Source organism: Gobius niger (genome assembly GCF_951799975.1).
Source record: "Gobius niger genome assembly, chromosome: 12".
Taxonomy (NCBI): Eukaryota; Metazoa; Chordata; class Actinopteri; order Gobiiformes; family Gobiidae; genus Gobius; species Gobius niger.
Window position 1 is genome coordinate 33,884,408 of NC_136863.1, and position 12,105 is coordinate 33,896,512.

Sequence of the window (12,105 nt, forward strand, 5' to 3'; positions counted from 1 at the left end):
GACTAAAATTAAGACTAAATATTTTAGTCGACGAAATGAACGCTGCCCGGTTCACTGTTACAGGCTCCAGGCTTTGACAATCTAATGCAGGGGCTAAAATACCCTGATAATCTAATAATCCTAATATCCTTTTGGTCATAAAAAGAAGACATTTGTGTTTTGTAAGAAGCTTAAATTGAAACTGTGAAAATCTGGACATGAAGACAAGAGTAAAAAAAGAATTAGAGAATGAAATTAAATCACTACTTATCATACTGGGTCATGCAGTAAAGTCGTACTATCTCTGTCGTAGCCTTTACTAAGATGCTCAGGTGCCTTTCCTTGGTCACTGAATGTTTTGCTTGCATATCAGTATGACGCTAGACAGAGGGTGTTTATCCCTCTTCTGTGGAAACATGGACACACTTGAATGGTGGGACTAGTGCAATGTCTCGAGTGGTGGTGAATAAACTTCTCCTGCATAAGACATCCAGACTTAGGGCTGCTCGATTATTGAAAAAATACTAATCACGATTATTTTTGTTATAATTGAAATCACGATTATTCAAACGATTATTTGTTGCCTTTAAAAAAAATCCATCAAAAAAGTGACAAAAATCCATCCAAAAAATCCATCCAAAAAAAATGACAAAAAAACATCAAAAAAAGACAAAAATCCATCAAAAAGTGACAAAAATCCCCAAATTAAAACTTAGAAAAAAAATGTGGAAAAATTAAAAATAAAATAAAAAAGTTTTTGAAAAAAATAAATAATAAAAAATTCTAATCGATTTTTTGCGATTATGCTCATTTTGTAATCGTTTACTGTTGTAATCGAAATCGTAATCGAATTTCGATTAATTGCACAGCCCTATCCAGACTCCTGCCCATTTTTCATCTATCCTTTCAGACACCATTGTTTATTCTCAAACACACTCAAAACACGGAAAATGGATAAAGAGTTGAGTCGCCACTTTTCACATGTAAAATCTTGAAACGCCCTTTATATGTATCTACATTTTCACGGCTTTGCGATGCCACCGCCTGGCCTTCGCTCAAACCAAACCGTTTCTTCTTCGTTGCAACTGTAGATAGAGCTGTGCAGTGCTGATGGAAGGATCTGCCCAGTATAGATGCCTCTGTAAGCCCTTTTGAAACCACTTGTTTCTGGGAGCAGTGCCTGTTTGAGAGATCTGTGTTTCCGCTTCGTTCCTCTGGGCTTCGTCTTCCGGTGTTGCCACAGCAAGTAATCTGCCTCCTACAGAGCCGTGATTCACATAACGATCCGGACGGCCTCCTGGACACAACTCTCTCCTTTTAGAGCAAACACAAGGAGCTCCCTGGCTTGGGACACTGGGACGCTGTTGACAAGAAGATACTGTACATTGTTGTTGAAATTCTAGCTCTGGCTAAACTGTCTTAAACTCGCTTTCTTCATGGACTCAGTAAAGTGAAGCACCATCTTTTCACCATCACCATCTTTCTTGCCTGACAACTTCAGCCAGCAAAGCAACACTTACTGAAGGAATTCACTTTGTATATGTAATGAAAAGTGAGTGTTGTGGGCAGGACTGAGGGAAAGGCGAGTGAACTCCAGAGTGGATTTCTTCTTCCCTGATTGCACGGGCATATTCTAAGATGACAATGACCGGGTTCATTGGGCTCACGTTGTGGCAGAGTGGTTCAGGGAGCATGAGACATCATTTTCACAAAAGATGTTGATTTAATTCACTACTAAGGCAATTCCTCAGTCTGGAATTGAGGCATAGATCTCATGGTTAAAGCCTAAATATACATTAAAACAGGGCTGGACTGGCAGAAAAAATCAGCCCGGGACTTTTGGGTCAAGACCGGCCCTCTAAAAAAAAAAAACTGTCATATTCAATGCAATAGTCGAGGTGATGAGCAAAACAATAATCCCTTGGCTTGAACTAAAACAGTATAAGCTACGAATCGAGGACAATAGTTGCATTTTGTTTCTGCTGAATTCAAGCTCACGCCTCAGAGACTCAACACTTTAATCTTGTCATTTATAACTTGAAGGAACTTTTGTAAAATGACTAAACAATCTTAAAATGTTCGTTCCGTTTATGAAGTTCCACTCGCGACTGCAACACAAATACACTTATCAAAACCAACCACATGATCCAACTGTAGATGAAGATGAAATGCTAAAACTCACCTCAGAGTCAGAGAGGTGTGGAGTGAAAATAGAAATCCCCAAAAGGACAAACATTGTAAATCCTTTCAATGGAAACTAGAAGATTTACAAACTGCACTGACGGCGAGGGGCAAGACGGAGTCACCTGACAACTCCCAGCATGCACTTCTTTGCAAACATTTGTCTAAAATGTATAAAAAATAGAGGTCAGAGGTTCTGTGGGTCCTGGAGGAAGTTACAATAAACTATTTCCTCTTATATTATAATGTGAGGGGCATGAGTGTTATGTCCCAGAGGCCCATCGCTCATTATACAAGATTATCTGTGAACCATGACTCAAGAAATCGTGCCACCAGAAGGGTATAAAAGGCGTCACTTTCCTCTAGTGGAGAAATTGTGTAATTGCATCTATGTAATGATAGAGATTCTAGTGGCTTTACTCGTTAATTGTGGGCCGGTGTCAGTTATAATGGGCCTTATCTCGATTTGACTGGCCCAATCGGCCCAAAAGTACGTCGGCCCACTGGGAAAACTCCCGAATCTCCCGATGGCCGGTCCAGCCCTGCATTAAAAATGATTGTGCCGTGAGCAGTAGTTTAAGTTGTGTAAGTCTGAGGGTCTGATAAGTTCTAACTAACTTCTTCCTACTCCCTTTGAGCAGCACTAACACCTCTTACGTTGTGAAAAATTCAGTATGTTATATGTCTACTATACCTGTATGCATCTTTTGCTCAAATAAACTAAACTAAACAAATAGATTGGCCACTACAGAGTCCAGATCTTTCCCCCATTGAGAACCTTTTGGGATGTGCTGGAGAAGGCTTTGCTCGGTGGTCACTGTCTCCCATTATCAACACACGAGGTGAAAAATAAATACAGCACTGGACCTTTTGACGTCGCAGAAGCTCATTGAAACAATGCCATCAAAGCTAAAGAACGTTCCGACGGATTCAATGCTTGTATTATAGTTTCTTTGAGTAAAACGCTGTTTATCTTGGAGGAATAATACACCAGTAGTAATAGACTGCATTTGCTTGTAGTTTGAAGTTAATTAAAACATCAGAATAGCTTAATTGCTGTCAAGACGTGGCTGAATGGGCAACGAAGGTCAGCGCAGGGGTCATCTTTCAAAAGTATTTCTGTATACTAATAGGATTTGCCAAGACACTGTTATTTTTCCAAATGAAAATACTTGCCCTTAACAAGTCAGACGTCAGCCTGTCACTCAGCCAGCATTTAACAACACATTTATAAGGAACCAGGTGGAATTGTTTTGGTTTTTTTCCCGCCCACATCCGTCAACTCAAGCCAGCCGACCGTTTTCCTTGTCACTCCATCACGCGGGCTAAGCGGCACAATGGCTAATGCCGCCGCCGCCGCCGTTTATGCATGCAAAGTAGCTCCCGCGGATGAGACTTAAGCGCTTTGTGCACGCTGCAGGCGAAAGTGGCCCAGATCTTGTTTTTTTTTGGCCCGGAAACAGATTACAGTATTAGCCTGGCCCCCGAAGTGCGGCGGCTGCAAACAAATTGATAACCTAAAGTCAACTCTGAGCGCCGCCATGTCGGGAGTACGGACGGAGGATCGGTTTGTCCTGGACTGACGTGGAGTTCAGCGAAAGAGCGATCGGATTTTGAATTGTCCCTGGAATGAAACCAAATGGTGATGAGTTCAATCGAGGAAACGGTTGAAAAGCTGAAGAGGTGGCTGTTATCAGTCTGAATGGTGGTTCTCTTTGAAGGCTGTGACCCCAAAAATGACCATCCCTAATATTCCGGACACTAAATCCACTAAACTAATTATGGTGAGGCTGGACAGGCTGGCTCCAACAGGTGTCACCCCCCCACCCACCCCACAGTTCCATAATCAGATTGCACACAAAACCTCTTAACCCCTGATTGAACCAAGCACATTTTCTCCAGTTCACTTTTACCCAAATCTAAAGGCTTCTCGACTGGAGATTACAGACTAATCGGCCAGAGTGACGCCTCATTTGAAAGCTACGACCTACAACACTGATCGTACCTTTTGTTTGTTGCATTGTCGCCGCGTTTGTGTCACTGTTGTGTTTTTGTAACTTTTTGTGTGGCTTTTTCATTGTGGTTTCAAGAAGCTTTTAGATTTGTGTCAAACTGGAGAGAATGTGCTCAGTTCAGGTGGGGGTTAAAGGAATAGGCTACCGTTTTTACATACTGAGATATGAAATCTGCGCTGTAATCTTCACTTTACTGTGCGGATGCCAAACTACTCCTGGTATTATTACGCCTTACAATATAGTTCCCCCTTTTATCCGCTTAGAAAATCCACATTGTTTAATTGTGTGTAATTATACTTTGTAGTGGAACACTTCACGTAACCATATTTAAATAGGGGAAACGTGGAAGAGCTTGGTAGCTTCTATCTTGACCTGTTTTGGAGCTATAGTGGAGAGAGGGAGAGGCTAAATGCTAACGCCGTCTGCGCTGTGTTTACGTGACTGAAGATCAGACAGGTCCTAAAGAACTCGTCACAGCTCAGGTAAGAACATATCTCAGTATGGAAAAACGGTGGCCTGTTCCCAGTGTTTGGAATAACGCCGTTTAAAAGAACGGCGTTAGGTAACGGCGTTATTTTTTCAGTAACGGAGTAATCTAATTCATTACTCTCCTCGTCGTTACAACGCCGTTATCGTTACTGGGTAAACAAAGTGGCACGTTACAATTGGGCTGAATGAAGCGCCGCGGTGTCAGCATGGGGAGAGCAGTGGAGAGGGTGGGCGGAGTCTGACGGAGCAGAACACGCACATCTGACTGTCCGTGCAGAGTACTGCATCGCGCTCTCTGCTCCATAAACTACTTGTGTCCCCGACCCGCGGCTTGTCATCCCCACAGCGCGGTGCAGCCGCAGGGGAGAATCAAGTTGGTGATCATTGATCAGTAGTGTTGGAACTTATTTTTAACCCAAAGACGCAGTGGACGCGGTGGAGACGCGTCTTTCTCCCTCTCTCTCTCAGCGCCTTTCTTCTTCCTCTCTCCCCGCTCTCCGCTCCATAGAACAGTGCAAGGCCACTAACCTTCTGGGGCATGTAAACTTATATTTGCTGTCGATTGTTTCACGGAGAGACATCATGCTTGTGCGTAAAGTCTGCCCTGATCGTTGGCACATGTTACTCTTGTTCCTCCCCATTCTCTTTGAATACGGCCATATTCCTACATTAATAAAACAGCGGCGCAAATACAATACCACTCAGTCACAGGGGCCTCCCCCACTCACCCCCCATTCAGTTCATTCAGTTACTATGAACATCTTTGAACATCTTTGAACACCTGTCTGTTCTAACCATTTCAATTGACTTGTGAAAACAGCAACAACAAAAAAACAAAATTCTTTGACATATAGCAACACAAATAGTTACTTTCCCTGGTAACGAGTTACTTTTATTATAGAGTAATTCAGTTACTAACTCAGTTACTTTTTGGAACAAGTAGTGAGTAACTATAACTAATTACTTTTTAAAAGTAACGTTCCCAACACTGCCTGTTCCTTTAAGAGGTTAAAACAGTTTTAAAATACTCCAAAAATATTGTTAATTTGTTATGTTTTTTAATCCTGGGGACATATTCAGTTTACATTTTGACATGGGGAAAAAATGGAAAGCAACCAAGCAAACTTGTCAACCAATGGTGTAGAGCAGTGTTTTTCAACCACTGTGGGGGGTACTCCGGTTTCCCCTACCACTAAAAACATGCACAATAGGCCAGAATGAATGATGTGTGTGAGTGAATGTATGGTGGTGTCAGAGGGTCCGTTGGCGCAGACGTTGTGTAGTCGCGAAAGTGCTTCTGACAGTCTCCCCCAGGGGAAACTGAAGCTAGAAACATAGTTACCACCACCGAGTATGGAGTGAATGTACAACTGTCTCATGTAAAGCGCTTTGTGACCATGTCTGTGAAAGGCGCTGTATAAATAAAGATCTTCTTCTTCTTCTTCTTCTTGGTGTGCCGTGGGAAATTATCCAATTTCACCTAATTGGTATAAAAAGATATTTTTTGAAGACAAATTAATTATCATCTTCAAATAATGTGCTGTTATTGAGTCTCTGAGCTGTCTAGTGATCGACAGTGTCATGATTTGCCTTTTGTTCCTCTGTTTTGGTATGTTTTGTCTTTTGTCTTTGGTCCTGTTTTATTTTGACATGTGTTCTGTCCTTGTGATTTTGCTTTACTTCCCTCGTCACCTGCCGGCCCCGCCCTGATGTGTTTCACCTGTGCCCCGCCCTGATGTGCTTCACCTGTGCCCCGCCCTGATGTGTTTCACCTGTGCCCCGCCCTGATGTGTCTCACCTGTGCCCCGCCCTGATGTGTTTCACCTGTGCCCCGCCCTGATGTGTTTCACCTGTGCCCCGCCCTGATGTGTCTCACCTGTGCCCCGCCCTGATGTGCTTCACCTGTGCCCCGCCCTGATGTGTCTCACCTGTGCCCCGCCCTGATGTGTTTCACCTGTGCCCCGCCCTGATGTGTCTCACCTGTGCCCCGCCCTGATGTGTTTCACCTGTGCCCCGCCCTGATGTGTTTCACCTGTGCCCCGCCCTGATGTGTTTCACCTGTGCCCCGCCCTGATGTGTCTCACCTGTGCCCCGCCCTGATGTGTCTCACCTGTGCCCCGCCCTGATGTGTTTCACCTGTGCCCCGCCCTGATGTGTCTCACCTGTGCCCCGCCCTGATGTGTTTCACCTGTGCCCCGCCCTGATGTGTTTCACCTGTGCCCCGTTTCCTCTTGTATTTATACCCCTGTGTTTCCCTTGTCCTTTGTCGCGTCATTGTCTACGTCAGCCCTGGTCAGTTTTGTCATTTTGGTTTTCATCGTTCATTAAACACTGCCAGTTTTTGTCGCAGTCCTGCATTTTGGGTTTTACTTTCTTCACTCCACCACCATCCATGACAGACAGAGTAACCAGGTTATATGTTATGGCCACAGGAAGCTCATTTCTTTGAGACAAGAAAATTAGTGATGCATGGATGCGACAGGTGTGGCAGAGGCATCGTGGCTGGCAAGACTAAACGGTGTTCCTATTCAAAACACTTTGATGAGAACGACTTTATATTGTGAATATAGGCTACAGAGTTTTTTTTTTTTTTACATTTTCTGCTAGTGGTGTTCCTCGTGATTTTTTTCAATGGAAAAAATATGCCTTGGCTCAAAAGGTTGAAAACACTGGTGTAGAGGACAAGCACATCAAGGCAGTAAAAGAAAGCTAAATGGTGTTATTCTAATGCCATTTTCCCCGAGGCCGATCAAGTACTTGGGTCTGAAACAACATCATAGGAGTTGGAAGAACAAGAAGAAGAACTGTGAAAATGTATTCCACTCTAAACACTCTGTGAAGGCATCAAAGGGTATGCGATCAGAAGAGTTATTCGTGTCTACAGAGTCTCTACTGTATTTAAGATGCTCTGGGTAGGAAAACACGATAATGTGGAATTTGATCGCTGGACTGAACTGGGTCCTCACTGACACCAACACCAGAATAACCCGTAATATAGGCCTGGAATCCAATGCCAGTAACAACCCCAGTCGGTGTGGTGGATGTTTGCTGCAGCAGAGTCATCCCTTCACACACTCGTGGTCTCTGTGGGCACTTTAGCTCCAGTATCTCCCACCTCCTATTAGAATGCATCTGCAATATGCAAATTGAATCAGTAAATTCAAGCTAGTTAAGGCGCACCCCGGAGACCGTGCGGTAACTACAGTGTGAATAGTGTTTCCTCTGGGGTGGAAAACCCAATCACCCTCGTGAAGTAAAGGATAAAGAGAATGAATTCATAAAAGGCATCGTCATGGAAAACACATTTCTATACCACAGTGGGATAGAAATCAACTACAAAGATATTTAAAAACATGTCAAATAAAAGCGGGGCTCGTCGATTTTGGGGAAATTGTTGTTTTATGCAATGTTAAAGAGGGGGTGTTCTGCTTTTCTCAGTCCCACAGCACCAGTCTATATCTCACTACAATGATGACAAACCTTCTGTTGGTCTGTAAATGCAGTAAATCAGAATAACTGCCTTGTATAAAATGTCTCTCTCAAAATGGCTGTAGTGGATGTCTTGAAATAGGCCTCTGTCTCTTTAAGAACCTCTTAACTCCCGCCTGAACCGAGAGCATTTTCTCCAGTTCAGCTTTACCCAAATCCTGTCGGCCAGTGTAACGCCTCATTTGAAAGCTAAGATCTACAAAACTCATCTAAATGGATCTTTTTCCTCACGTCATCAGATTTAATTTCCATCATTTTTTGGGGGGTTTTCAACTCATTTTTTGTCATTTTTTTGTCGAATAGTAAATTTTTTGTCATTTTTTCATCATTTTTTCACCATTTTTTGTCATTTTTACAAAAACATTTTTTGTCAAATTTATGTCCATTTTTTTTGACATTTTTTCGTCATTTTTTCGTCAAATCTTAGACAAAAAACTGACAAAAAAATGACAAAGTTTTCTCTAAGTTTTCTCACTTTTTTGTCACAGCTTCATCATTGTTTCCGTCTCAGTTTTGTTGCTATTTTCTCACCTTTTTTCCAGAAGCTTTTGGATTGGGGTAAAGCCAAACTGGAGAAAATGTGCTCGGTTCAGGTGGGAGTTAAGGGGTTAAGAACCTCTGAGCCTTTCCGACACGCCCCCTGTGGCATCAGTGGGGAGGGGGTTCTGCTGAGGAGCAGTGGTTGGTTACTCGGCTGGTGACCAAAGCTCGGAGGCGTCTCCAGGAGGTGGGGGCGTTCCTAGGAGGACTCAGGCAAACCTATCCCTAAAATGGCCGCCATCAGAGTTTTTACAGATTACTCAGAAATACATGAATGTGCCAAGGCAACACTTCAGCCATGTTTTTAATGAGGGAGTGACATAATAACATGATGGATTTTGCATAATACCCCCCCTTTAAAGTAAAGCAGTGAAGGCACATATTTTAAAAAAAACCCTGATGAACAATTGTGCTCTTGTTAGTGCGGGGCACACTCTGCACCATGTGTGCCGGGGCTGGAGCCGCCACGAGCTCTGACAGGAGTGCACCTCACGTAACCCCGCATCAGCTCCCTGTCTGACCTACATGCAGGAACCCCACTCCTTTTTAAAAAGCCACGGCAACAAAAGCACTCAAAATGATGTCTTTATTCTGCTGGCATACCGGCGAAGAGGAGGAGGAGGAGGAGGGGGAGAGGAAGGAGAGGAGATGAGTCACGCATAAACACCATCTGTAATGCATTTAACATTTAAACTGTTAAAATGGAGGACTGGGAGACAAATGGAGTGGGGAAGCGAGAGCGAGATTGAAGGAGGGAATGAGGCTCAAGAGCTTATTCGAATGGGAGGAATGCGTAATAAGGTAAAACGGCATGTTGAGTCAATGCACGGGGGCCTGTGGGAATCGCACCGATCATGTATGAGACGAGGACAGGGAACACGCAGGCCGTCCTGGTGTTGAGTTTCCAGCTGCTGAGACACGTTTTTTATCTGTAAGCGCACGATAACAGAGCAAGCTGAGATTCAACATGGCTGGAATGAGGGTTTTTCATGTCGAATTTGGGTCTATTTGAACTAATCTTTAAACTAATCGAGAGAGAAAGCGGCTTTTTAGAAGTAAACAAGCATCTAGAGACCTGCATATTTCTTAAGAAACACTGACGAGGCATCAAGAGCCCACACCTGCAGCACAGTGGAGGCGTCGCAGGAAACAAGGAAGGGACAAACGAGGAGGCATCCGGGCAAGCCATGTGTTCTATTCCCACTATTGTTCTAGCTAATGGATGTTCACTGGAGAATAAAACCGATTGTTAAAGGGGGGGTATTCTGCAAAATCGACTTTTTCAAGCTTTCCATCCTGTTATTCTGTCACTCCCTCATTAAAAACATGGCTGAAGTGTTGCCTTGGAACATTCACGTATTACACAGAGTAATCTGTAAAAACTCTGATGGCGGCCATTTTAGGGATAGGTTTATGTCACATTTTTGTAGAATTTCTGTTATTTTTTGTTGAATTTTTGTCACTTTTTTGTTGAATTTTTGTTAAATATTTGTTAAATTTTTGTTGAATTTTTGTCACTTTTTTGTTACATTTTTTGAATTTTTGTCACATTTTTGTTGAATTTTTGTCACTTTTTTGTCACATTTTTGTTGAATTTTTTGAATTTTTGTCACTTTTTTGTTGAATTTTTTGTTAAATTTTTGTCACTTTTTTGGTAAATTTTTGTAATTTTTTGTTGAATTTTTGTCACATTTTTGTTAAATTTTTGGCTGATGGCGGCCATTTTAGGGATAGGTTTGCCTGAGTCCTCCTAGGAACGCCCCCACCTCCTGGAGACGCCTCCGAGCTTTGGTCACCAGCCGAGTAACCAACCACTGCTCCTCAGCAGAACCCCCTCCCCACTGATGCCACAGACAGCGTGTGGAGGGGGCGTGTCTAAAGGCTCAGAGGTTCTTAAAGAGACAGAGGCCTATTTCAAGACATTCACTACAGCCATTTTGAGAGAGACATTTTATACAAGGCAGTTATTCTAATTTACTGCATTTACAGACCAACAGAAGGTTTGTCATCATTGTAGTGGGATATAGACTGGTGCTATGGGACTGAGAAAAGCAGAATCTTTAAGGTCTTCCCAGAATACGGTGAAAGACTGTTGTGGAGCGAAGGGAGGTAGAGGAAGGAGGAGGTGGAGCTGACACAAGGACTAACACCAGAACACCATTTCGACACAATAACAACGGTACAGCATCGCAGTGGTTAGAGCTCATGCTTCACAGCTAGACGTCCTGTTTTTTTTCCCCCCTTTGTCGGAGTGGTGACACTTTTATCTTTTGTGCAACGTCCTGCCATTCCAACACATGAGATAATTATTAAAAATACATGGGCCTACGAGAACTAACTAACTCCACTGTCCTTAAGGTCCTTAAGGACAGTGGAGTTTACAAACTGAACAGGAAGAACTATTGTTGGAATAGAGGTATTAAAAGGTGTCGGATTGGCAGGTTGTTGCAATGGGTTAAATGCAGAGGACAAATTTTGTTGTACAGTTGATGTATGACAAATAAAGCAACACACAAGCACTTATTTACTTAAAAAAACATATATAAAAAGCCGAAGGAATAAGCAGAAATCCCATGTAAAGCTTTTTTTGTGGTCAGGATTTAAGAGTTGTCCCCTTGGCTCTCTAACTGTGTCTATGTTCTGGCAATATCATTCTCTGGACTTGCAAGTTCATACTACAAAAAAAACAAAGTCTATTGAGCGCTCTCGAAAGAAAATAGAACACGCAATCAGGTGTAGTTTGACTTCACAACTCGTCTTGGAGTACACAAGCCAGCGATAGCTTGGGTCTTTCTTCCCCTCGGCATCGGTGACAAGATTAGGCTATCTCTCTGCTCACACATGACTGGCTCTTTGGGGGGCTCCCTCCCTCCCTCTCACCAGCCACTCTTCCCCCTCCCTGCTTTTTTTTTTTTTTCCCTTTCCTTTGCGTCCCAAAGGCAGCAGGCAGTATTTCTATTTCCGACAGGATTAGCTGAGAGCGCGAGCCACCTGACAAGCCACGAGGATCACCAGCGCATGCGAGCTCACGGTTCCCCCCCCCCAGGCACCACACACGGGCGAAAAGTCAAAACCAGGCTACAGTGACTAAGAGGGAGCTCGCTGAGTTTACCTCGCCGTGGCGTGCGCACTACCAGGCAACTCACCCGCTTTCAACCCGAGAGCACGCCAGAAAAACATGGTTGGGAGCCGCTTGTGCCGCACAGTCGAGTTTGTGATCGTGGCATCAAAATCGCCAAGGGCAGCAATAAGTAATGAGGATTTAAAATGTAAAATACTGGCTTTATTGTTTGCGTGAAAGCGTTCGGACACTTCGGTGTGTTTGATGTAAATACCGATAGTGAATCTGCTGGTAAGCGTTTACCGATATGACGATTAGAACTGAAGTGCGATCCCCGTGACGTTTGGAGAG